The 27,313-nt window shown below is 47.1% G+C and overlaps 1 long non-coding RNA gene across 1 annotated transcript; it reads left to right on the top strand.

Annotated features, from left to right (window-relative positions):
- Positions 1–225: 225 nt before the first annotated feature.
- LOC115331619 lies at positions 226–14,242 on the top strand. Its single transcript, XR_005715687.3, has 4 exons — positions 226–306; positions 907–955; positions 2,894–3,103; positions 14,069–14,242. It is a non-coding gene; the product is annotated as an uncharacterized LOC115331619 (long non-coding RNA).
- The last annotated feature ends 13,071 nt before the right edge of the window (positions 14,243–27,313 follow it).

The following is a 27,313-nucleotide window of genomic DNA, read 5'->3' on the forward strand; positions in this document are numbered from 1 at the left end:
TTTGATTGCTCGCTTTGAAAACCACGAGAGCTGTAGTCTGTAGCAGGCTATAGCAACAGCGGAACAGATGCTCCGACAAAACCCTCTTCCTTTCGAATCGCATTGAACGGTTCGCAGAGCGAACCTTGCAGAGAAGGAGAGTGCGGAGGGGGAAACCACCAATCATGGCGAGCAGGGAGCTGTCCTGCTGTTGTAAAGCTGCTACAGACTATAAAGGGTCGGAGCCCCGACTGCATGCTACCAGCTGACGAGAAGAGCGTCTTCTGGGGTAAATATTGTGCAGGCACTTAATCGAAATCTTCCAAAGTAAGTTGGTACTTTCACTCACTCAAATGACAGGGGCATAGCAATACCGAGGCGGCCGTTGTCACTGACAGCTCAATAAATGCAGGGCGTGCCTTACTTCTCAGGCATCTTTGCTTCAGCCTCCTTATTAAGCAATATCTCGTTCGCTGGGGAGCGACGGTAAGATCCTCGACATACCCTTGAACTGTCGACAGCTCAATGGAGGCCGGAGAGTCATTTAATGATTCGTCGCTGTTTGGTGTTGTTTTTGTTGAAACGCCAGGAAAACTGTCGAGGAACTCTCGTCCTTCTGAAATTAAATTATTGCTGGAGCTAATTTTTTTTTTCTGCACGAGGAGCAGTGTTTTTTTTTAACTCTTGCCTATTTTTTTAACCAAAATGTGAAGTTCTAAGCAGACACCTTTGTTAACCTAACAAATGAAGGAATACAAAAAAAAAAGTTACGCAGACAGGTTTTATACTACGAAGAAAAATATTTCACCTATGTATTTTATCTCCCTTTCGGGACTCGCTTTATCGCCAGGCGAGCACGTGGTAAGATATCTTGAGGTTAATCTATTGTCGCTCGACACAACCTCATAAATATTTCATATGTTGCAGATCATGACACCGAGGAGAGTTATAGCTGGTGTGCTCTTTGCCATTATCGGTACGTGCCACATGATATCTCTTTAAAAACTAGAAACGCCGTACGCCGAGTTTAGATTCCCAATACGTATCTCAGGTCGCACTTTGACAGCTCCACTAATACCGAACCTTGAGCAGCGAAGGGCAATAAAGAATTTTAGTATGTCGTTTCAATACCTCTGATAACGATACTCTTTGAGTATGCCTCGCATCGCTATCAGGTATCGTTATCGGAGGCATAGAAACTATCTGCTCGAACTCCCTGGTGTCAGCGCAGAACGTGTTTTCAAAATTATTAAGATCTACATTTGAAAAGGGTGTCAGTGGTGTATACAAACCATTCCAACTAAGACATCCCCCCCTTTTTTTTTGTTTTAATCACACCCAAACGTCATAGCGTGCGTGACAATACTCTGTTTCATGATAACTTTTCAAACTGTGGAGGCTACGGCTCTGCGGTCCAATGAGAACGTTAGAGAGATGCACGTGACTAGACGAAAGGGGAGAATGTGTGTCACTACACCAAATGCGAGGCGCGTGGCCCGGAGGAACCGCCTGTCGTCTGCTAGCCAAGAGTCGCCTGCTCCGAAACCAACTAACTTCGGATGAACGTCCACAGCAGCAACATTTCCGTCCGCTAGAATAGCGAGCACTTCGGGAACAGTTCATGAGACAACCATACGCTCAATTTAGCCGCGAATTGGTGTCAGGTGCTAATGCCAGGGCGCAATGCGATGTTTTGAGTGGAAACGGCCGATTGCACGGCTGCGGTCAGCAACGGCCACGGCGCAACAAGTAGAAAAAAAAAATCGAGAGTGGATACAGATGTGGCGTCACTTTTTTGCTTCAAGTATAATTAAAACACATTAATTTGTGATTGTTTATTCTTTATTCTTCGTATCTTTTAGTTAGAGATGGAATCGCGCGAGTTCCATTGCTGTTTAAAAAAAAAGAAGCCTAGAACTACTTTTCGTCGCGGACGGCGCTATGGCCGTGGCGGTAACGAGGCCCCCGTGGCCTCGACCATGGAGTGTTATGACGTGCCTTGCTCCGGCGCTCTTATTGGACCGCGGAAGCCGCAGCTTCCACAGTTCGCCAAGTTATCGTGAAACGGTGTATAATGGTGTAGCGCCATGATCGGGAGGGAGGGTGTTAACCAATACAACCTAGAAGACAAGACCTTTTCCACCCCAAACGTCATCACTAGTTGATACACGCAGCGCCACCTAACCTTCGCCAGCCTCGCCCCCAGCGTGACTCGCAGCGTTTCCCACCGAGCGCCACGGAGCTCTCGTATACATGGAGCTCTATGGCCCCCGTAACCGAAAACGGGCAAAAGTGGGCCCCATTTTACCATTAAAATTAAAAGAAAAATCACTTATAACTTCTGAGTAAGATCACGGTTGGTGCTGAAACCTTGGCATCTTGCTCGAAAGGTTGGGGCTACGTTCTGACGGAGTTCGAGCTCTCCGCGGTGTCCAGTTTCTTTTGCGGTGCGAAAAGCCGGGTTCGGATCTCTCACAAACACCCCATACATTCCAAATCTCTTCGCCGCATGTCACATTGCATAGCATTCTTATATAAAAACGCTGCTCATTGGAAACCCCACCATGTGCTTTCGCATACATAAGCAGTAAGCTAGAGAAACAAACGCCTCACTTGACCCACGTTTTGCAACAACCAGAACTAACTCTGGCTCCTGATAGGCGATTCTGAGCAAAACCCAGACTGGGCCGAAAAGGTCACTTTTGGTTCTACCTTGGCTTCTTCGGGCATTTTAAGGCACTAAATGCGCAGGCAAAAAGCACATTTTTGTCCCAAAGAACTGCGATGCCCAAGTGTTCATGGCATTAATATCTGTTTTAGGCGATATTTTTTAATTTGTTCAATATAGCAAACAGCGTCTAGTATCAGCAGCCAAGATACGTGGCTGATACTGAAATAAAACTTGTCCCGACAGCCCTGAGCCAACTTCGCCCCGGTGGCGGAGCATGCCCTGGCACCGAAACGCAGTGCAATGCCGGCTGCTGTCCCCTGAAGAATGCAGTCTGTTGCTCGGACAATCAGCACTGCTGCCTCACTGGCTACGTATGTGACCCCCCTTACTGTATCGGCGAAGCCGGCAGCTCACCCGTTCCGGCGGAAGACATTGAATAAGCTCATATTCGACGTAAGTTCACAACAACCCCCCTTCCTTTTGGGTGACCTGTGCCATGGCAATGTTCTACCCTGTTAGCAAAAATAACACGCCCAGACGTGTAAACCGTTGAACCATAGCGGACACGTCGAAACGTGTTCGTTTTACACGGAGCCATCTGTGTTTTTCGTCTACACATGAGGTGCTGTGTAAAGTTAACACGCTACACCGTGTTTGCCTTCCGAGAAGCACGGTTCAACGTGTTCCTTGTGAAACATGGCGGCCAGCAGCCGAGAACAGGCGAGGGACGAGCCCAGCCAGCCGCGCCTTTCAGCCGAACTGAAAGCATACAGGACGCGTTCGTTCTTGTTCGATGTCTTTTATGCACAGTAAACAGTCTCCGAGCGGCGGACGTAGCTACGTGCAAAGGTACGTACGTGCATCGTCGGCGGTCGGTGGTGTCGGCAGCTACGACAAAACCGCTAGACAAAAAAAAAAAAAAAAAAAAAAAACGAATATTGAATTTACATGGATAAATAGCTCAAGCAAACTCTTGTAATCGGGCGGTAACTTGCGCCACCTAGTGCGATTTCTAGCAACCAATGAAAAAAAAAGCAGGAGTGGGTTAATACGCTGGGAACTATCACGAGTAGACTGCTACTCTACATACCTCACAGACAAGACGAGCACCACGTAGGACACAGCAGCGACACATACACAAACACAACACCGACACTACGCCCGACACTTCCTAACACTAACAACACTAACAACGGACTCTCCCCGCGGCGTATATATGCTTGACATGTACGGGTGAGCTCTTTGGTCGCTGACCGTTACCGATTTATAGAAGAAGACACAGAACACGGCACAATGGACAGCAGTATGTAAGAACTGTTTGCATTTAAAAAGTATGGAGGCAAAATCTGTAAAATTAGTCCTTTGCGAAAAACAACGCTGTACTAACAATAAATCTTAAACCGGCCATGAAAAAGTTCAAATTTTTGTTATTTTCATGGTCGACCAGTGTTATGAGCAGTCCGACTCGCTTGAATCAGATAGAAAAACAAATGATTGGGATTTTATCAGTACGTATTCAATAATCAATGGAAATTATACTTGCGCAAGGCATTTTTTATATATATTATTGTGAAGGACATCCGCCCAACACTTCACTTCCGCTAGTTGTAGTACGCGTACGGGAGCAGACGCCTTCACTTTTGGGGCGTTTTGATGCAGATTGTTGTCGTCTGTCGTGTTGGTGTCGAGCGAAGCGGTGAGGCTTGGGAGTTTGTGACCGGTGTTATTCGTGATCATTAATGTGGCGCTGATGCGTTTTTTTTTTTTTTTTTTTTAATATTTTTATGTAGCCACATTGAAAATTCACGAGCCCGTGGCACTGCATTATGCTAAAATCGCGAGCTCCTTCTCTGTTGACGTCGTTTTTCTGGTAGCACTCGTGGATACTGCAAGCGTTTAAACAGTGCACAGTCTCGCCTACATCCGCGGTGACGTACTCGACCTGTTGAAACATATTGCTTGCGTCATTTTGGAGTACGCAAGGTAATTATCTCGCTGCTCTGGTTTCGGTTATAAAAGCAAGGCAAAACGCTCGTAGTTCCCGCCCTCAGTACACGTTGGACATCTTCCACACTTTGACACTGGATAACTGGATGAACGAGGATTTACATTTACTTCAGAGGTCACACTCGCCGCTTCCTCACCGTCGAGCAGCAGGATCAGCTGGCGACAAGCCGCGTATGAAAGGCTCGAGCATCAACAGCCCAAGTGCACTCGGTGCCGATGCGGGCGATGCGGGTTTCTGTCAACCGCTAGCCCAGCACAGACCGTGACCGTTCCAGCTCTTCGTCATGACGCGGTGTTGCAGAAAGCAGCGTATAATACCACTACACGGACCACCGAAGCGAACGCACTGTTATCGTAAATCTTGGCTTGTGATTGCGCCTAAATTTGTAAATAATCTTATTCTTTTTTCTGGAGACGCAAACAAAGGGCATAACAAAATCGTTTGCATATTCCGCATACCTCGCAAAAGCGTCAGTCACCTTGCGAGAAGCGCAAAACATGGTGTCCGCACCGTCCTGACTTTCCAGTCTTTTACCTGCTTTAGAGCAGTTTGTACCTGTTAGTAGGTATGTCTACTGAAACTGCAACTTGAAACTTGGGGCAGTGCCAGAGGGAAAAGAGACATATTCGGGCCTTTTCCCAATGTAAAGGAAAACCACTATGTTCTCTACGTAAAAAATTGGTCTCAGTTCATGGATCTGTGGGCAGGTAGAAAATCTTGCCCTATAGTTTATTCACACCGCATGATGAGCGCAACAAACTCACACGAGTCACACGAGATTTACAGAAAAACATCGGTGGTGTCTTAAGTTTCCCTGAAATTCTGTATAACCGGTCGTTTGCGGGACCGAATCATCTACTCGAGCGGTGTGCGTCGCTGTGCGAACACGTCGCTGTGCAAATGCAGTCTAACGACACGAAGCATAGAAACGGCAGATTTAGGGAAACTATCCGAAGTCCCTTGTTCAATTAAAACGACGTAATTTTGTTGAAAACGGCCGCAGCATTTTACTCACGGTATGCGTCGGGAATCTTCCACATTTTGAAACGGAACGAAGGAAGATTTACTTTTAAGAACGCTCGCTGCGTCCTCGCCGACCAGCTGGACCGGATCAGCTGACGACGACGGGGCTAAACCCGCCAAACGCAACCCCACAACAACCAATATGAGCTCCGCGTTAGTGCGGGTTTCTACCTACAAGCACCGCACCACACACCACGAACGTTTCGGCCCTTTCTCGCATCGCCGTGTTGCCCCAAAGAGAACGAGATCGCCGAAGAACGCAGCGCTGTCGTGAACCTTGGCTTGTGGTTGCGCACTCGTGGACCCGTGACTCCCCTCGCTTTCAAAGCACACACGACGAATGGTACTTTCCGTCTTCCGGGAACGTCACAGGGGCACTTCTCCGGTCACGTCTTCACTATGTGCTCGCAAACTGCGAAGCTCTATGCGAAGCTTCTCGCGTCCCGTCAAACCAAAACAATAGCGACTGCCAGAAATTTCTCCAGTCAAACAAAAAGAACGAAAGCCAACCGGCGCTTGCTTCCAGCGTACATCGGCGTTGCACTTGCGCCGTGGCCAGATCGCTTGCAGTTGAAGGTTGAAGCAAAAACGAAACCAACTGCAATGTCACGTGTTCACATCGAGGACACGCTTTTTATATCCATTTTAACTGTTTGGAACGAATAATTGGACCCATGACTTTATTTGTGGTGTGTAAGAAACTATTATCAAGAGCCCTAAACTAAATGCAAACATGGGCGACATGAGGGAAGCCGCATTGCCATCGACCAGAAAATGGCGGCGAGCCACGGTAAGCGCGGGTTTCGCCAACGTCCCGCGACATGGCGTAATTGCTTTTGGTGCATATCTGTTTCCGAGACATGTTTCTTTCGGCGGCATTTGTCTCGACGGTCCTTTCTAAGTGTGTCCCCAAGCATTCCGGTGCTTCGATAGCCTGCAATGCCGCGGTCGTCGCCGGAGGCGATGCGTGTTATCGAGGTCGGCTACACGGTTATGCGTGTATGACCGAACCAAAACACGTTTTTTACAACCTCGCATGATATCTGAACGTATTATCCGTTACTCATCGTGTAAATTTATGGTAATTTGTGTAAATAGCGTGTTTTTCACCCCAAATATTCACCAAATACACGGCACTTGCTAACAGTGTAGCAAAAAGATCTGAGGTCCGCATGCCACCAACACGCGTCTCTGACGGCTCACCCCTGGTGTGGCGCTGTGTCGGAACAGCGCACGCGACGGTTCACTTCACTGGATTCTGGTTTCTGCGCACCCGAAGCGGACTTGTTTGGAAGCAGCGCGTTGGTGTATATACTGGGCCTGGAGTCACGAGCGAAGCTATACGGGTCAGCGTAACGGCACTTCTACCCTCTCGGTACTACGAATCATTGTTGCCAGTTAAAAAAGAAAAAAAAATCTTTTAGGCGAAATCGCGGAAAACGCTGTCCGGTCGCCCGGAAGTGTTAAACCAGTCTGACGCGCCAAGCGAAACGGCATTACTTAAACTTCCTGACACCATGTTCAAAGCCGAGGGATCCGGAGTTTCGAAGGCTAGCTATCGCCAATAACGCAGTCTTTCTAGGAAAAAAAAATGGCTGCGCCCACAAGAAAATCAGGGACCAAAGGGACGATACAGTGATGTCTCGTTATTATGGACACCTCCGTTCCCGTAAAACAAAAATGGTCCATAATGTAAGTTGTCCATAATAACGAAACAAAAATGCATGTATTTTCCCAGTCTGTCCACGAAAGTGGCGTCCTCATAGGGGGGCATCAATATTAACGGGGCCCATATTAACGAGACATGCGTGCTTCCTTCGACTTACCCGGGGCTCCTGCACCACACACACACTGTGATTCCCCCAAACCAACCAAACGTATCACTGTGTTGATGTCGCAGTTCAAAAGCATTGTACTTTTTTGTGACCTCTAGCTGTTTAGGTTTTTTGTCTAAACCGAAAGGTGGTTGTGTTTTGTACCAGCCATCACTTAGTTCGTTTTATAACGTGGGTGAGTGTTCTGCGCGCGACCTTGAAAAACAGGATTTTCGGTGGTTTGGTTGCGGTTGTAGTTTTGTGTATAAGGAGGTTGATTGATTAAAATTATTTGCGGAGTTTGAGACGCTATCTGTCCCCTGTTACTTTCTTTTCCACTGTCAAAAAAGGAACTTCTCCTTCGGTTCCAGTTTTGGGTTAAAATCATCCTGGCAAACTTCCACCAGCTCACCTGCGGACTGACCGTAATCTCGCTACTCTTGGCATAGGTATTATTTTGTGGCTTTAGGCAAAGTACACCTGACCGACTTCTGGATGGCAGCTTTGCGTTCCATCGCGTTTTATTTCAAAGGGAAGCTCAAGCACTCTAAGTAATCTGGTCATCGCACTTATCTTCGGGAGAAGAAAACGCAAACGGTATTTATTTTGAAATATGCGTGCAGCAATCGCCTCCGGGCATACGACAATCCCCTCTGTCACCTGCTACCTATCCAGAGTGTTGTGACGTCATTGACGTCATCCGAGGGTCAGCTTAGTGACGAGAAAGGATCATCTGACCCCATTGGCGACGCCACTTTTCCTAGCTTTCACTCCGCTATACTATTTCTTCAAATTCAAGAACCTTTTCAGCTTCTCTTTAAAGCATGAAATCAGGGTGAAGAATATAAATCAATATAATTTAAATTGTGATTTAAATCAGCTTAGTTTTACAATAATGGTTTAAATCAAACCTTTCCAGCAAAAAATAATTAAAACAATGCATTGTTTGTTTAATATTTGATTTATTATATGCAGCCACATTTTTTATTTCATTCGAAAAAAAATCATTAAGCAAGGAAGAGCTGTATAGGGCTTTCGTTCTACCTTACCATAAGTTCATCGGCTGCATGACGGCCTAGACCAACAAGATCCAAACGCGAAAACAAAAAGTTGAAACTAGAAAAGGATGTCCTTCGACAAGAACGACACGTCAAGCGAAGCTTTTCTGACCCTCTAAAAGAAGATCAAGTTTCTTTAGACGTCACCATGTCTATTTTCGATCTCTTCTACTTTTTGATGTTTCTTCTATACTCCAGTGTCAGGTTAATTCAGAACAGTTAAGATCAAGCTCTTTTCGGTCAAATATGGCGGGGATTACAGAAATAAATGTTGTTAATAGATCGATCTAACTAAGCGTTTCATGCATGCGTGACGCCTCCATAACTGTAGTTCACAGGAGACAGGCGTCATGGCACAAGATGGCTCCGGCCGTCTCGTGCTGGGCTCTCTGAGAGCTCCAGCGGGGTTATAGTTTTCCCAATCTCTGCCTGCAGTTGTGGAGTAACGAACTTGACTCTCGAGGTCGGTCTAATAAATTGAACTTTAGATTTCCAGTAACGCTTTCGTCCGCATAGTTTTTAGTTATCAGACGAATGTACCAGTCAATCTGCCAAGTTGAAAAATACAGGTAGTCATAGGAAATCACCATGTCTAGTTACAGTGATTCGAAGAGAAAGAAACGCGTAGCAATCAAAATTTATTTTTTTATTCTTCACCGGGCTATTGAATATGGTGTCAAGAGACTACCCAATCTATATTTTGCTATAGAGTCAGGTATACTTTTAATAAAGATAAAAACTGAAGTGCTCGAAAATGAAACCGAAACATGAGCACTGAAGCTCATGGCCGAGACCCGTGGACGATGTGTATTAAGGAGGAGGGAGAAATGTAGACGAGGAAATGCCAGAAGTCACGTGGCTCCCGCCGACCGCGTTTTTTTTTCTCTGCTTCTTGGGCGAGTGCAGCAGACAACAACGACGACGAACTTGCGTGCACCCATTATCGTGCGATTGTTTCGCACTCATGTCCCTTCGGCTCGACGTTCTGCGCTTGAAGATCGATTCGCCGGAACTACGAACAACATGAACTGAAGAGCGTTTTGGCAACATTGACTGGCAAAAGAACGAATAAAACAAACTCGGGACGAGGGAAGACGAACATTTCCCAAGTAGCGGCCCCACGTCCATTGCAGTGTTGGTTCGTCGTGCAGCGTCGTATAGCGTCGTCCAGCTACGACGCTATATTGAGAATAACCACTGATCACTATGACTCTTTGCTGGATTCACTCGCGTTCGCCCGCTCCGCGAGTGCGGCCAATGCCACCACGATCGCCCATATTTTTGGTAGTGTTATATTATCTCTAGCCACACCATAATAGTAGGGTGGCGCAATCTACCGCCCGTTAGATAGGGTACACATTTTCCACCCGCAGCTGGCTGAAGGGTGGCAGGGCGACTTCGTGGAAACCTTGGGAACAAATAAATAATTTTTACCCCAGCGTATCACTACGCGCCAGGATAGTCACAAAAACACTGAATGCTTGCCGATGGTAAGTTCTTGTCTTTTCGCGATCTGGGCGATTTAAACAGCGCGCCGCACAACATGACGGCATAATCGACCTTCCTCTGTCGCATCCACTGAGTTTCAAGAATCTGCTTGGTTCGTCGAGCGATTTACATTAAGCACGAAATATCACCCATGGTACAATCTGCTAGACCCACGGCTATCTTTATGGCAGCCTGCCTGCCGCCACAGCGTTGTCTGCCATATTATTATCATGGCTAGAGATGGCCGACCGTGGCCACATTTCTGCGCATAGGCGTATCTGTGCAAACGCGATACAGCAAGTATTCTTAGTATGTTTATACGGCCTGAACTTAGTCTGCGTCAACGGGCGACTTGTCTCTCAGCTCTAGATGAGCAATTTAACTAAGTTCAGTACTACCCCTATAGCCTGGTGTCTTTAACGTACACCAGGCAGTAGTAATGCACGACCTCACGCCGGTACGATGCTCATACAGATTGAGAAGAGCAGGGGTGGGGAAGAATGAGGTGTACATGTAGTACAGAGAGTTTCCGAGGAACGCGAGCCATGTTTTTTCGGCCAGGGCAGCCAAAGTATGCATCCCAGGAAGTCTAACATTCTGTGGAAATGTGACGCTGGCAGTTGAGATAGAAAGGAAAAGTTTTATAACAAGGCATTATCTCGATCAGAAGATAATAAAAAAAAGCAAATGTTCGATATGAGCCGACGTCTACCTATGCCTAATATCGTTAAAACAAGAAATGACACGGTGAGAGCATATCGCATTTATTTCAGTGAAAGGTAAACGGAAGAAATGTTTTCAGCCAGAAAGAGGATGTTGTTTTCTTCGCTGCTGACAATTTGTGTTTCCATTGAATTAGATACTACAAGCGCCTACAGTGTGGTTTCTTGTTTTGACGATATTAGGCTTAACTGGACGTCGGCTCATAGAGAAGATTCATCTTTCTTAATTATCTTTTGAACTACGTGACGTCATGTTCTCGAACTTTCGAGTTCTATTCGAACCGCTAGCGTCACATTCTCACGAAGTTAGAGCTTTCTGCGATGCTTTGTTTATTTACCGGAGCTGAAAAACACAGTTCTCGTTCCTCAGGAACTCCAACCACTTCCTGTTATCTGCTCATATTTTTTTTTTGTTATCAACGCATTTCCAGTTTTTTGGAGGCCAAGAAAAAGGATTTCACGTAATTTTTCATTCTTAATATTGAATGTCTCCCTTAGATGACCCTCGACTTTGAACATATTTGGTGCACATAGTTTTACCGCCACGTGACCATAGAAAAGAGAGTGAGCGCGACTGAAACCTGCCAATTCTCGAGCGACTGCTTCCGGGCGGAAAGAAAAACAATTTTGAACCACAAATCGTGTTCTGGGTAGGTGGGCTCTCAGGCCATGTTCAAATAAAAACCTCGGCAGGTATTAACACCCTGTCCAAATTATCTGATGTAAATCAAGTAAATCTGAATTACCTAAATATTTCCACCCTGCATGAAATGTATTTTGACGAAATCCTCAATCCAAACGTTTTTTCCGTCCGTCCGTACCTTTCCCATTGAATTTAACAGGAAATTTATGTCGCGTCGCCCAGAAATCAATTTATTGTTCCTATTATAATTTGAAAAAAAAAAATTTGTTGTCACGTGACCCGACGTCACGAAACCGACACAGAAATTAATTTACTCCGCTAAGTTTAGCGAGAGAATTTATGTCACGTGACCTATAAACCAATTTAGTTTCCTGCTAACTTTTTAAGGGATATTGACTTCACGTGACTTCTGTGCTAAAGTTAGTTTGCCTGTTAGATTTAGAGGAAAAATTAATTAAAAGACAGGTTCTTCTTCACTACCCAAAACGACAGTTTAATGAAGCCATGGGGAATTCTTGCCTTAACTCGCGCGCGTTGTTGGTTTGGTTACATCCATAGCGCAATTAGTAGGTCCAAGTATGTTTTTGAGCCGTCCTATGTATCAGAGAGAAGAAATAATTAAAAAAAAAATTTCCATTTCGCAGCAGAACTGGTGTTCCCGAATGTTCTTTTTTCCCGCTGTCCATTGAAGATTGGAATAACCTGCCAAGGAACATTGTTGAAACGGCATTATCAGAGCTGTTTTTAAAAATATTCAATGTTACCTCTAAATACCGCAGTTCATTACGTCTTGAATAATTGTGTTTCATCTTGTGTTTGTAGTGTACACATTTTATGTATGTGCCCTTCCCCACTATAATGCCTCTTCAGGCGATGTAGGTGTGCAAATAAATAAAAAAACGAATTAAATACGGGTTCCCTCTCTTCCGCCTGTTATCTGTCCAGAGCGTCGGGACGTCATTGAAGGCATCCCAGAGTCAGGTTAATGGTGAGCAAGGTTTAACTGACCTTGCTAATGACGTAACTTTGGCATGGTTTTCTCTCCAGTTTAGCGCTTTCCTACTGTTGACGCGCCGCAATAGGCAAGTTGACGTCGAATTTTCAATTTGCTATTACGACCCTGCTATTTATAAGTTCGAAATAAAATTTAAGCCATAGATGCCTAAACCTCAACATTTACTGTTTGTTTTAATTCAAAAACCTTTTCAGCTCCCTTTTTAAGGGGCACTGGCAGGGTATTTTTGCTCGCCAAGGTTTTATTTGTACATGACATATGAGATCCCAAGTACCGAGAAAAAAAAAACAGTTTGCGGCTCGAAATTCGTTTTCTTTCCGCCCGAAAACCGCCGATCGAGAACTGGCCGGTTTGAGTCGCGCTCACTCTCTTCTCCGCGGTTACGAGCCGTTTTCTATGGTTTCGACACAACCACCAAATATAATCAAAGTCTTAGGTCATCGAAGGCACACACATAATATTAACAATAGAAGAGAAATATGATACACATTTTTGTGGCTTCTAAGAAGCTCTAAATAAGTTGATTAAAAAAAACAAAAAGAAGTTGCACAGCCACGTGATTTCCGCCAATTCTGTCCTCGATATTTTTTCTTGCTCCTCAGTACAGTCTAGGTTTTGGTTTCGAGCAGTGTAGTTTTTTTTTTTATTTTGTTAAAAATATATGTGGCGCTGTAGGAAATTATTGATTCCGTAGTCTTCTAACACAAATAAATCACCTGAAGCCGTTATCGGCGTTGTTTCGCAGCAGATTCCCTGGATGTGAACCATGTAGAGTCGTCGTGGCACGTACCGTCACAAAGTTGCACGACTGCATCGTGTCACATGACGTCACGTGGATCCGAGTCGTTTCTCGGAAAATTTGTTTTCAACCAAAATATAGTGAAGATTTTCCAGAATTTTTATCGTGGAAGCGTACGCAGCATTTCCTGGCTGAAACGTAGAAACCTTTCCATAAATTTAGCGGAAAAGTTGTCCTCTAAATTTGGCGGCTGTGTGCAGCAGAGTTTGTTCAGCAAGCTGTGCAGCACCTCAGTTGTGTCGCGGCAGTTCATGTGCGACGCACGGCAAGGAACCGGGAAATTTAATGTCTCTGCCAGACACGTGGCTGAAATATAGCAACTAAATTCTCATACTCAGTACTTCCTCGAAAAGGAACTAAGTACACTACTCATTACTACGATTCAAAAGAAACGCCTTGTCTCAGCTCGAAGGTAACGCGCTATTTTCTGGTTACTCTGAATCCGTTGTGTTTATGAAACAGCATCAGCTTCCTGTCATTATGATTTCTGGCGTGTGAACGCGCTCATGCGGAGATAACCGTTGCTACACCGACATATCATGGTGCACATCTTTGAATAACCTATCAAGCGTTTTCTCGTTGTGCAAATTACAGGCCCCAGCCGGGGTGAGAACTAGGTTGGACACTGTGTTGTAGACGTCCCCCTCGCCAACTGAACACCGTCACTCGTTACTTCATTAAACAGTAACAAAATTATGCTACTCGGGCTTTCTCCTCAGAAATAACTAAGTCGTTACTTCGTTTCTGAAAAAAGTACAAAGGTACAAGTCACTCGTTACGTACAATTCCCTGTCCTGGAACCTTTTCTTCATGTTGCAGGTGACGCAGTTTTTTTGCCGGCTTTACAGGTGTGTTCCCTCGCCTTTCTCGGTCTGCGCTTTCCCGATGTGAATCCTTTGGAGGGACATTTGTGGCCGTTAACACGCCTCGGCGATCCTCAAGCCGCCTCGCTGAATTTCATCTAGTTTTCTGCAACTCTCAGCCTGCGTCTTTGTGTTTAAATAAACAAAAATATTACAGAATCGGGAGTTTTTTCTTATGACTTAAGAGATTCAACGTACCCTTGCCAGAAATATCACAGTTTCGTAGGGGACGAAATCATTTGACGTTTTATCCGTTGAATTTCCGCCGCTTACGTACTACTCAAATCAGTTTGCACACTTTCCTGGAGGTCCGACATTATCGTGACAACAATAATTTTGACGAAAATAATCCCTGGAGAAGGGGAACAAGAGGGACAGAGGACAAAAACAAATCTCCAAACACAGCTAGGTGACTGTTGAGCGACCGAAAAAATCCGCCTGGTACGGGTATGGAACCCGGAACCGATATCCGGACCAGGAGGATTTTTTCTGGTCGCGCACCAGTCACCTAGTTGTAACAATAATAATAACGGTATATGGTTTATTTTCGGATGCGACGAAGTAGGATTTGGGTCTGCCGAAGCCAGAATTGGCTTGTGTGGCTAAACCACCAGTAGTAAAGTTATAAATCAATTAATTTCAACATTGTGAAGAGTGCATCAGCACATAAGACACACAAACACACGCACACAAGTTTTAAGAAAAAATAACATTGAAGCATTGGTAAAGTTAGAGTCCAGAGTTGATGGTATGTGGATAGTCGCATTACATGAAGAACACGCACACATACATCGAAATATTAAAAAAATGAAGCACAGGTCCATGTCAAGCTGCCACGGTACTTGAGTTGTAATAAAACTCCCATCACTGGCCTAAGAAAAAAAATATTTAGAGCACAGTTTAAGACGTCCAGAAGATGAATCTGGTTCGTGCAGGCACACTTGATTTAAATTAGGTCTCGTAGGGCTTGTTTCAACTTTTTTTTTCGAATCCAGGTCCCACACTCTTTCAGGGAGACTGTTGAAAATGTCCGGTACATGGTATATTCCCCAGGTAGCACGCCAGAGGAATGCCCAACTTGGGCAAAGGTCTGGCAAACATAAGGGCCCAACTTTGGCGCAGTTAGGTTTTTGCACCATGGCATTCATCAGTGCCAAAGTACGGTGCCTAACTATAGCCTTAGTTGGGCGATCCTATGGCATGCCAAAGTTTGGCTCTTCTCCGGTACGCCAGAGGAGTGCCAAAGTTGGAGCCATACTTGAGCCATAACTGCCATAGTAAGTCCTAATCTGGGAATTCGGGGCGTGCCAAGGTTTGGCATTTCTCTGGTCTGCCAGAGGAGCGCCAAAGTTGGTGCCATACTTCAGCCATAACTGCCAGAGCAACGCCTAATTTCGGTATTTGGGACGTGCCAAGGTTTGGCGTTTCTCTGGTCCGCCAGAGGAGCGCCAAAGTTGGTGCCATACTTCAGCCATAACTGCCAGAGCAACGCCTAATTTCGGTATTTGGGACGTGCCAAAGTTTGGCTTTTCTCGGGTCCGCCACAGGATTGCCAAAGTAGTGCAATACTAGAGCTATAACTGCCAGAGCGATGCCCAATTTGGGTATTTTGGACATGCCAAAGTGTGGCGTTGCTCTGGTCCGCCAGAGGAGCGCTAAAGTTGGTGCCAGATTTGAGCCATAACTGCCATAGTAAAACCTAAACTGGGAATTCGGGGCATGCCAAGGTTTGGCGTTTCTCTGGTCCGCCAGAGGAGCACCAAAGTTGGTGCCATACTTCAGCCATAACTGCCAGAGCAACGCCTAATTTCGGTATTTGGGACGTGCCAAGGTTTGGCGTTTCTCTGGTCCGCCAGAGGAGCGCCAAAGTTGGTGCCATACTTCAGCCATAGCTGCCAGAGCAACGCCTCATTTCGGTATTTGGGACGTGCTAAGGTTTGGCGTTTCTCTGGTCCGCCAGAGGAGCGCCAAAGTTGATGCAATAATTCAGCCATAACTGCCAGAGCAACGCCTAATTTGGGTATTTCGGACACGCCAAAATTTGTTTTTTTCTGATACGCCACAGGAGTGCCGAAGTGTGCCATACTTGAGCCATAACTACCAAAGCAACGCCTAATTTCGGTATTTCAGCCTCGCCGAGTTTGGCTTTTCTCTGGTCCGCCACAGTTGTGCCAAAGTAAGTGCCAGACTTGAGCCATAACTGCCGCAGTAAATCTTAATTTGTCGATTCGGGGCATGCCGAAGTTTGGCTCTTTCCTGGCTACCCACTGAAGTGCCAAGTAAGTGCCAAAAGTGGCAAAGAAAGCCAAGAGGCCAGCCCAAGTTTCGAATATCTCTGGTGTGTCACAGAAGTGCTCTTTTACGCGTCCCAGAAGAGAAATAAAATAAATAAGCGTTGGAAGCACGATAGTAAGATGTCATCACCTCCGTTCCCAAGCAGCACGGCAATACTTTGCAGTATCGTGCCAGTGCCGGCCGAAAGTCGGTTCCAATATCGCTCAACTGTCCAGTTTTGCACCACTGTTTGATACCCGGCAGGTATTGCCGTACAGCTGTTTCGCCCCGGCCTAGCGTTCACGTAATATTGTGCGAAAACTCTACGATGCGTCTGCTTCGTATTGGCCGAACGTCGTGCAAGTATGTGTACGTTGCATGTCATTTGTTGCATATCCAATCACTTATACGGACAAACAAATTTTTTCGATCGCTCCCAGAAGTTTATTAAACAACTATCATTACACACAGTGTATTCTCAACATATTTACAAGGTCACACTTCTCTGTAAAACGAAAAGCAAATTATAAAATACAATTAACACTGTCCTCATGCCAAGCAAAACTCATCACACGTAAAACGCGGAGAATGAAAGGAAAGCAGGACGACTATCAGAATCATGCTTGCAGTGCACTTACTAATAAAAGAGCGATATCATGTAATCCTTGAGATGCATAATCCAACTCAGGCACCCCACAAACACATTCGAGGAAGAAGGTTGCGCACATTCAACTGACGTCTCGTCGTCGGCGAAGAGCAGTTTTTGTCGAAGCGTGTCCAGCAAACACATCACCAGTATTCCACGAACTCCGGTGCAAAAAATGACTGTTACCGAAAAATTGGCATGGACGTATTCCGACCGTTTACGACGAAAAAACACGGCCGCGTCTGCAACGCACGAAAGCAACAGAACACTGAAGAGCCCAGTTCGAAAACCGGACCTACGTGGCCTGCTTATTTCTATAACAAGGCAAGCGGCGAAAACAACAGCCCCAGAGATCCCATCAGCGTGACAGAGAAAGTCACGTGACAAATTTTCGTCCAAACGTTTTTGTCCTACGCGTCTTATGTAGAGAGATCACGCTGAGTCACGCGTTTCGCTTCATCCTTTTGATTTGCTTAAAGCGGCTGTCGAGCACGCTGACAGCCACACGAAGACGCAAAACCAGGTGGGGAGGATTTGCAAAAGGCGAGGTCGAAGGGGCATCAACAACGCATAAAAGGAAAGGCCGCTTCTGCCGGTGACCTTGTCGCCTTGCCTAGCCTGTCAGCGTTCGGCTTCAAGTCCGAACTCGTCGACCCGCATGGACGTCAGGACACCAATTTGACATTGACAAGGCATCGACCTTGGAGGGGGATAAAAGGTGGGCACCGAGGAAGCTGCTGGAATCTTGGTTCATCCAGAACGAGAAACGCGGAAGTGATTCATCGCTGGTAAACAAGAACCGTGGCCCCCTGCCGGACGTGTACACAAACTTTATGCCTAAATAGCCGAACTTTTTTGTGCGACTCTCACTCGCTCTGTGCTCTACTGAAGATGCCTCCCGCATTGGAGGCGCAACGTTTAATTAAATTGTTATTTTTGTTATGTCAAGCCGTTTTTGTTATTACATAAATTAGGAGCGCAACCGGGACATTTTCTCCCGTGAATGACGATCGGGTGCTTGGACTCCGAAGCAGCTCTTTCGGCGTCCATTTGATGTTCTCGGAGTCGGTCGCTGAGGCATCGCCCCGTTTGCCCGATGTACCTGGTCCCGCAGGACAGGGGGATCGCGTACACTTCCTTCGCTTCCTCTCCTTCCGCCAAGATTTCTCTTTCCGGTACTCCCACGGAGCGGGCGGGTTTCGAGGTTGAAGCCGAAAATAAAGTTCGCTCTTTCCACTTGTTTTTGCGTTTCCTCCTCTCCTGCCCTCCTTTCCTCCCTTCACCGCCCTCCCCCGAGGGGCCAACGCGGAGAATGGATTAGGAGACGCCTCCGTTAATCCGGCATAACCCGCCGTAGAGGGGGCGTGCTGCTTGACTAAAAATTATCTCGCTGCACAAAAAAATAAAAAAATAAAAAAATAAAAAACGTCGCGGGCAGCGATTTAATGCGCTTTGCCGGATGCGTAACGCTTCGCCCGCCTTGGACAAGCTGGGATGCATTGGACTAACATTTTTCGAAGCGCGGCAGGTTTAGTGTAGGTCCTATCATAATGGTCCTGCAAGACTTCCCTGTCCGCCACAAGCTAGCCAATAATTCAAGGACATAACGACGGCAGCGTATTCAAACAGTGTAAAATAAAATGTATATAATATTTATACACCAACTCATGTTTACAAACAAACCGGAGCGCCCCTAGCGGACGCCACCGGCGCCGCGCATGCGCGGTGGATGGTGGGCAAGAAGCCCGCCGTCGCCCATAAACAAACCATTAAATTGCGTTGTTGTCGGCGTCGGTGGAAGTCCCCGTGCTCTTTTTCGCGTTGGAATTGTTGATGCTACGTCCTACTAACAATGTCTGACTACTCGAGCGGCTTCAGCAAAACTAACGAGGCCAAACTTTGCGTGAATAATGTGACGTGCGACGATTATTTCACGTGGACGCCGAAGAATGGGCGCTAAAGCCTGACTCCCACAATGAGATTCTGCTCGCTGTTTTCCGACGCGACGTTGCTCGGACTGCAAAAGCGTGGGCCGTAGCTGAGACGGTGGACGTCAATACAGAAAACCGCAAGTAGAATCGGGCATTACAAGTCGGTGATGGCCACCGGTAACAATAACGATAAACATCTTGTATCTGTTTACACTCAGCCTACTTACCCCAACCAACCTTCAAAAGTGTTTTGAGGCCTGCACTTAGTTCTTATCGCAATTACCGGATCAACGTTTGGTTTACGGGCCGCTGTCGTTTGAACGAGCTGACGACAAAAAGCAGCCAAGTTTGAAAGAGCAGACGACAGTTCGAACGGATGCGTAATGGGGTACGGGTAAGAAGCACCGCGTCCCGCGTCAACAAACCACTCGAATGTCACGTTGTCGGCGTCTGTGTGAGTCTGCATACTCTTTTTCGAGCTGGAATTGTCGATTCTACGCCCTCGTCGCAATGTCTTACCACTTTAATCGCCTAAGCGAAATTATCAAGGCTCGTACGCGGCTAAACTTTCCGTAAAGAATTTGACGTGCGACGATTCATTCGCATCAACTCCGCAGAATGGACGCCAAAACCATGATGAGATTCTTCCAGCTATTTTCGGTAGTGACGTCGCTCGTCTTGCAAAAGTGTAGAAGGTTGCGGCGATGATCGACGTCTATACTGAAAATCGGAAGTGGGAACAGACCAAGCGTAACAAGTCGGTGATGGCCACCGGTACCAATGATCAACATCTTGTATCTGCTGTTTACACCGAGCCTACTTAAGTCTATTGAAGCCTGCAATTGCTTCTTATTGCAATCACCGGGTCAAAGTTTGGTCTATGGGCCGCTTTTGTTTGATCGAGCAGACGAAAAAAAGCAGACGTTTGAAAGAGCAGACAAAAGTTCGAACGATCAGGCGGCCGTGTGAATTTGAAGAAGCACTGAACCCGTGGATGCTTCGGACAACTTGGCGGTTTTCTCTCGTTTATGTTGGAACAAAGCAAATACATCTGGCGACCACAAAGTGTTGCCCGCGCACGCAATCGTAGTTCGACAGCGTCTGGTTTGCCCTTTTCACGGCTACTATCCGCGTTCTCGGACGAACGGCGGGGGCAAAAACACATGAAAACTGATCTTCAAACCTTTCCAGACTCTCTTGGTACAACCCCCGTCGCAGCATTTTGACGAGAAGGCAGGTTTTTTGTCTCGTTTCTTCCAAAGAAACACAGGAATGCATGTCTGGCACGGCGACTTCTGCCCACCAGCCCCGACCGGAAGTGCGTCCGGCGCGCCACCACCGCGGCGTGACGTAGGAGAGTTGAGTTCGTGTATAAGAACACCATCGTCTTCACTGCTTGGCTTTCAAATTTTTAGCGCCGCAAATAATCGTAATCAAAATATTTTTTTATAATTGAAGACCCCTCGCCGTGCATCGAACCCAAAATTACGCTTACGTTAAACATGATTCGGCGCGGGAGCAACTCGAGTCACCGTAATTTTTTTTTTTTTTTTTTTTTTTTTAACGTGGCTTTTGCTTTTTAATCTAACTAAGGTACCACTGGCAGAACACGAATCGCATACTTGGAAGGATCTGAAAACTCATATAGGTGGTTGAGTGAATGCAATACTATCGCATTCGTTGAAGCTCGATTTGTTGATTCGAACTTCAACAAATCACACGCACCCATTCTCCCTATTTCTGTTTACCCAGTCATAGTCGTTCCCTCACGATGCAATACGAGTACAAGTAACGACAGTTTATGCAATGTTGACGATACACAGCCGTGATCGCGCGGTTTTTAGAAGCGCTATAGAACGAGCACAAGCGTCGAATTTCGGTACACTGATTTCTGTCTCCCCACCGTGACGCCACACGAGAAAAGCGATTTCGTTCTGTCTGTGAAACTAGGAACAAAGAAATCAAGATATAATCCCGGTAATAAAACCAAGCGAAATGGATCTCTGCCGCCTATGCCCAACCGTTCGCGAGGTGAATGGGCAAAAGCATATATTACCTCCGTGCTTTTACCCTCTGCGCACCGCCAGAGAGAGTCATACAAACTCCTTTGCGCTATTATCAACACGATTGCGTTTGCAAGCCGGTAGTTTGACTCGGCAGGAATTCGTCCCTTCTGACTTTCATAGCTCTCTATGAAACCAGAAAGGTAGATACTTTTCTCCATTGGGTTGGTTTGCCCGGGGCCTCCAGTTATTTACGACCAAAATCACACTAGAGGCGCTTCAGCAATGTTCACTCTGGTCGACACACGTGCTCCTTAAAAATGCCTGTTGTCAACTCTTTCCCAAAAGATACTTGAAGAGCCAATCTTAGAGACCGACGGATAACGAGGCCTTAGACCTCAAAGAAATTATAACACAAATTTGGCGTCGTCATTCCCAAACTGGTTGCCGGACGAAATCCAGGGTTGGTAATAGTAACGTAAGATACGTACGGCAGAATTCCCTGCCATAAATAAAACGATTTGGCTAACGCCAATGTAACGCGAAATAGGTGCAAAGAGTTTTGCGATAGGAAGCGTAAACCGAAAAAAAGGAAAAAAAGAAAGAAAGAAAGACTGAAGAAAAGGAGAAATTAGAAAAAAAATCTCTGGTGACTTAGCCAAAAAAAATTCTGTTCATGTGAATTTTCTTGTCACGTGACCAAACAAAAAAAAAAACGAAAAAAAAAAAATAACGAGAAAAAAAACCATCCCCTGCCCGGTTTCGAAGCTAGGCCCTCTTGATCGTGAAACTAGCGCGCTATCCGTTGCGCCAACATAACTTTTTTCTTCTTTCTTTATTGCAAGTTGCGCCAACATAACTCTGCCTGTAATGCTCATGCATTCCCACATCATAGGCGAAAGCTTAGGTGCCTTCGCAGTTTTTCATGCATGTGTTATTTTTATTTGTGGCAAGAGTTCACGTCCAGAATGCTTTTAGAGTTTTCGACCAAAACGAGTTTTCTTCTTCCGAGTCACCTTCTTGAACCAGTAGACCGCACTGGGTCGTCCGGCTAATCAAGCAGCTATTTTCAAATTCTCTGGCGTGCCCGTCCTCGGATCCGAGGTCGCCGTTTGACAAGCTTAACTTTCCTCCACCTTTTAGCCGGAATCCCACGGCAGCTTTGTTCCGTCCCCACTCCCTCTCGAGAGGATGGCTCGCCCCGAGGCTAATCCCATTCTCTAAACCTCTTTTCATCCAACGCTTGACCTTTCCCTCCCCGTCCCCCGGCTTCGGGAGAGAAGGTTCTTCTCTGCAGAACGTCCCGTTTGTACAGCGGCCATTAAAGTTCAAAGATTGTCCTGTCTTTATCGTCCCTTTTGTGTCTCCACTTTTTAATGTTTAAAAAGTATCAACACGCTAAAATAGTACAATTTCCGGGATTTCATTTTCATCCCCCAAGTGTGATGCGGGAACCGCGCCATAGAGCCACGGTCGTTTCCGCACTTTGTTATCGCTAGGATTTGACAGTGCTCAATCACGATGCAAGACACGCACAGAGCCACGCTCGCTTTTGCAATGCGCCGCCTAAAGGGGTGTCCAAACAGGACACGACTCCGACAAATCGTGAAAATTGAAGCGGGCTTGAAGCGGGCGCGTCCGCTTCAATTTTCACGATTTGTAGGAGTCGTGCGTTTTGTAGTGTCCTGTTTGGACACCCCTTAATAGTGATATATCTTGTTGAGACGTGCGCACATCCGTCTTGCGCAGTGTTAGCTCAACGGCAGCACTTTCTGTAAAGGCGGATTCACACCGGGGATAGCAGTCGCGCGATCCAACTAAATCGCATCGCAAAAAAAAAAGAAAAAATAGTAATTAGTTGGTCAATTTGGCGTGCGCGATGAGCGAGTCCAATGCCTTCGTTGGCGAGTCGCGTCTCAAAAACTCTCGCTCCGAACGCCGTTGGTTGGCTCGGCCTCTCCGCGACTAGAGTGCATCGCAAGCGACTGCTCAAAACCCGTCACTTTTTGCCCGCGATGGTCGCTTTTGCGATGAAAGTTATGGCGCGACTAGATCGCGTCGCCGGTGTGAACGCGCCATAATGTCGAACCAGTCTCACGGCGCGTCCCGATATTGGCTTGTGTACCTACGCGCGAGTAAAACATCTGGCACAATTTGCGTTTGCAAAGCCTGCTCCAGCCGCGTCAAAACATTCAGCCAACCTTTGGACTGCAGAAATCAAGAGACAACCAAAATAAGATAAAGTTGCCAGCCGAATAAAACTTGATTTCTATTTAATTACGATGAAGACCACCCGCGTACATCAAATACCTCATCAGCCAAACTCCAAGGCAGTAAGCCTAGTTCTGGCACTTGTTTGGCAACTTTGGCCCGTCGCTGCCAGATCACAGCCAAACTATCGGGAAGCGAAGCCTAACTTGGGCACTCGCTTGGCGACTTGGGCCCAAGGATGCCAGATCTCAACCGAACTACGAGGTAGTAAGCCTAACTCTGGCACATTTGTGGCGATTTTGGCCCGAATGTGCTAGGTGACAGCCGAACTGTCAAAAAGTGAAGCCTAACTTTGGCATTAGTTTGGCGATTTTGGCCCGAAAATGCCAAAGCTCTGCCGAACTACAAGGTAGTAAGCCTAACTCTGGCACATCTGTGGCGATTTTGGCCCGAATGTGCCTGGTGACAGCCGAACTGTCAAAAAGTGAAGCCTAACTTTGGCATTAGTTTGGCGATTTTGGCCCAAAAATGCCAAAGCTCTGCCGAACTACAAGGTAGTAAGCCTAACTCTGGCACATCTGTGGCGATGTTGGCCGGAATGTGCTAGGTGATAGCCTAACTTTGGCATTAGTTTGGCGATTTTGGCCCAAAAATGCCAAAGATCTGCCGAACTAACGGGCAGTAAGCCTAAATCTGGCATTTGTTAGGCGATTTAGGCCCGAAGATGCCAGATAATAACCGAACTACCCGGCAGCGAAGCCTAAGTTTGGCACTTGTTTGGCGAATTAGGGCCAAGATACCCAGACTGTTGCCAAGGGAGGTCAGGTTTGGCACTACTTTGGCTTCTTCGGGCTTTTTAATGCCCTAAACTGCCAGACGCAAGCCAAGTTTTGGCCCAGAACTCGGTGCTGCCTGGGCAGGTACGGGCGACGCGGCGCCGCGGCGCCGCGCCGAAGTGACTCACAGACACCAGCACCGGTAGCTCTCATACTGCCGTTCGCCGCCCGTTTTTACCGCTCATATCTCCCCTGTCTAGGAGCTCTCTGAAGGAACGAAGACCATCTTATCATTGGCGCTCTGTCCGAGACAAGGCTTCGTCACTGATCTCCACTAGGGGGCTAGATTTAGTCCCTTATAGTAGAGTCACAGGAAGTAGGCGGCTTGTCCCGGAAGTGAGCGCTTCACAGACTTTTCAACTCTCTCGACTGCTACTTCAAACAGCGTTCAGAGCGCTAGGTTTTTCTCCTGCTGTCCAAAGAGTGCCTGCTTGTTGCGAAGTAAGTGTATGCGTACCCGAGAAATCTTCTGGGAAGCCATTCGATGTGAAAATTTCGAGATTCTAGTTTAGCAAGTGTGCGTATGTCCCACGTTTAAATGCCTTATTCTAGGGTTTTAATCCAGAACGGGAGCATTGAAACCCAATTAAAGACACAAAAAGAGTGAAAGCCGTTTACAACTCCCTGTAACACCGAATTAGAGCGCAGCTCTTGAGGAGGAGGAGGGAACGGTACTGGGGGGGGGGGGTGAAGTGACCTGGGGGGGTCACGTGACGATGCCGATGATGTCATCAGTGACGTCACTGATGACTTCATCAGTGACGATGACGATGCGGACTCCGATGGCGTCATCAGCGATGATGACGATGACGATGCGGATGTCAGTGACGTCATCAGTGACGTCACTGATGGCGTCATCCGTGACTATGACGATGACGATATGGATGCCGGTGACGTCATCAGTGACGTCACTGATGACGTCATCAGTGATGATGACGATGACGATGCGGATGCCGGTGAGGTCATCAGTGACGTCACTGATGACGTCATATGTGATGATGACGATGACGATGCGGATGCCGGTGAGGTCATCAGTGACGTCACTGATGACGTCATATGTGATGATGACGATGACGATGCGGATGCCGGTGACGTCATCGGGGAGGTCACGTGACCTCGGCGGGGGGTCACGTGACCCTGGGGGGTGGTCACGTGACCTCGGGGGGGGGGGGGGGTGTCACGTGACTTCGGGGGGTCACGTGACCTCGGGGGTCACGTGACCTTGGGATGACCTTGGGGGTCGCGTGACCTTGGGGTGACCTTGGTTACGCCGACGCCAACGGCAACGCCGACGCCGACGCCGCTCAAGCCGGGAACGGGCCCCTAAGAGCTGCGCTCTAAAAGCATAAAAAAATATCGACTCAGTGGACTAGGAAGCCCAGCAGACGCTTGACTTCCGCAACAAGCACCGAGCTTTACTTACGCCAGGTCGGGAGAGCAGCTAAGCACCATACAGCCCCTGATAGTGGAGATCAGATAGGCTTCGTGTTCGGGTAGTTCCCGAAGAAAAACCTATTGGTTCCAGACCTAAGCAAAAACCGAGAAGCAGCGCCGACGCGAACCGAGACACACCCCCACCCCACCCCCACCACCTCGCACACCCACATACCTACATGCAAGCGTGCCCCCCCCCCCCCTTTATTTTCCTAACCGCCCACCTCCGCATGGGAAACGGAACAAATGGTCTGGAATAAATGGTCCCTGAATAAATGGTAACGGAACAAATGGTCTAGGAACTAATGGTCCCAAGCACAAACTAGGAAAAATGGTCCAAAATAATTATCGCCGATGTGGCTTCTGCGTTTTCGGATAAATCCGATAAAATCCAATAGCACTCGCCGAATTTCGAGGCTGCCAGTTTAGCGAAGTCGACCGGTTTTTATATTTTTCTGGGAAGCTCAGAAATGTTTCGCACTTTGGAAACCTAATGCACCTATAAAGGCATCGACCTCAGCTCGATATGTGTGCTACCACTACGCGACATCAGGAGATGGAACACTCTCAAGAAAAAAGGGTGTAAAAGGGTGTATCGTTACACCCTTCGTCCCATATAATACACCCCAAAACTTCAATTCGACGTACAGCGCCCTACAGTCAAACGGACGGCCCGACATTCCCGACATTTTACGAGGGGCTTGATAGCCGTGTGGTACAACTTATTAAAATAGCTAATGTACGTTTTACTGACTACAAAAAAAAAAAATCGGCGTTTTCTTGGCCCTACTGTAAAAATTCGGCGTTCTCTTTTTGAGGTCTTTTGTACGTACTTTAGCTATCGAATAGGTTATTTCACACCGTTATCAAGCCCCTCGTAAAACTTGGGGCCGTCTGTTCGACTATAGTGCGCTGTACGTCGCGATGAAGTTTTGAGGTGTATTATATGGGACAAAGGGTGTAACGATACACACTTTTACACCCTTTTTTCTTGAGAGTGAAGTAATTCGAGTTTAGAGAGCAACTCCGGCCAAAACTCAAAATGAAATAAATTACTGGTATCGCTGTAGTGCCACAAAATACGACACCAGCCAAAATATTACGTCAGTGGGACGCCGCATTCTCAACTAATGCCGATAATAAAAAAAAAATGAAAGCCGCTTACAACTCCCTGTAACGCCGAATTAGAGCGCAGCTCTTGAGGAGGAGGAGGGAAGGGCACTGGGGGGGGTTAAACTAACCAGGGGGGGGTCACGTTACCTTGGGGGTCACGTGACCCCCAATGCCGATGATGTCACCACTGACGTCACTGATGACGTCATCAGTGACGATGACGATGCGGGTACCGATGACGTCATTAGTGACGTCACTGATGACTTCGCCAGTGATGATGACGATGACGATGCGGATGCCGATGACGACATCATTGACGTCACTGATGACGTCATCAGTGATGATGACGATGACAATGCGGATTCCGGTGACGTCATCAGTGATGATGACGATGACGATGTGGATGGCGGTGACGTCATCAGTGATGATGACGATGACGATGTGGATGCCGGTGACGTCATCAGTGATGATGACGATGACGATGTGGATGCCGGTGACGTCATCAGTGATGATGACGATGACGATGCGGATGCCGGTGACGTCATCAGTTATGACGATGACGATGTGGATGCCGGTGACGTCATCAGTGATGATGACGATGACGATGTGGATGCCGGTGACGTCATCAGTGATGATGACGATGTGGATGCCGGTGACGTCATCAGTGACGATGACGTCATCGGGGGTCACGCGACATCGGCGGGGGTCACGTGACCTCGAGGAGGGGGCCACGTGACTTCGGGGGGTCACGTGACCCCCCACGAGGTCACGTGACCTTGGTG

The sequence above is a fragment of the Ixodes scapularis genome, unplaced genomic scaffold (genome assembly GCF_016920785.2).
Source record: "Ixodes scapularis isolate PalLabHiFi unplaced genomic scaffold, ASM1692078v2 ptg001274l_1___fragment_1__unscaffolded, whole genome shotgun sequence".
Taxonomy (NCBI): Eukaryota; Metazoa; Arthropoda; class Arachnida; order Ixodida; family Ixodidae; genus Ixodes; species Ixodes scapularis.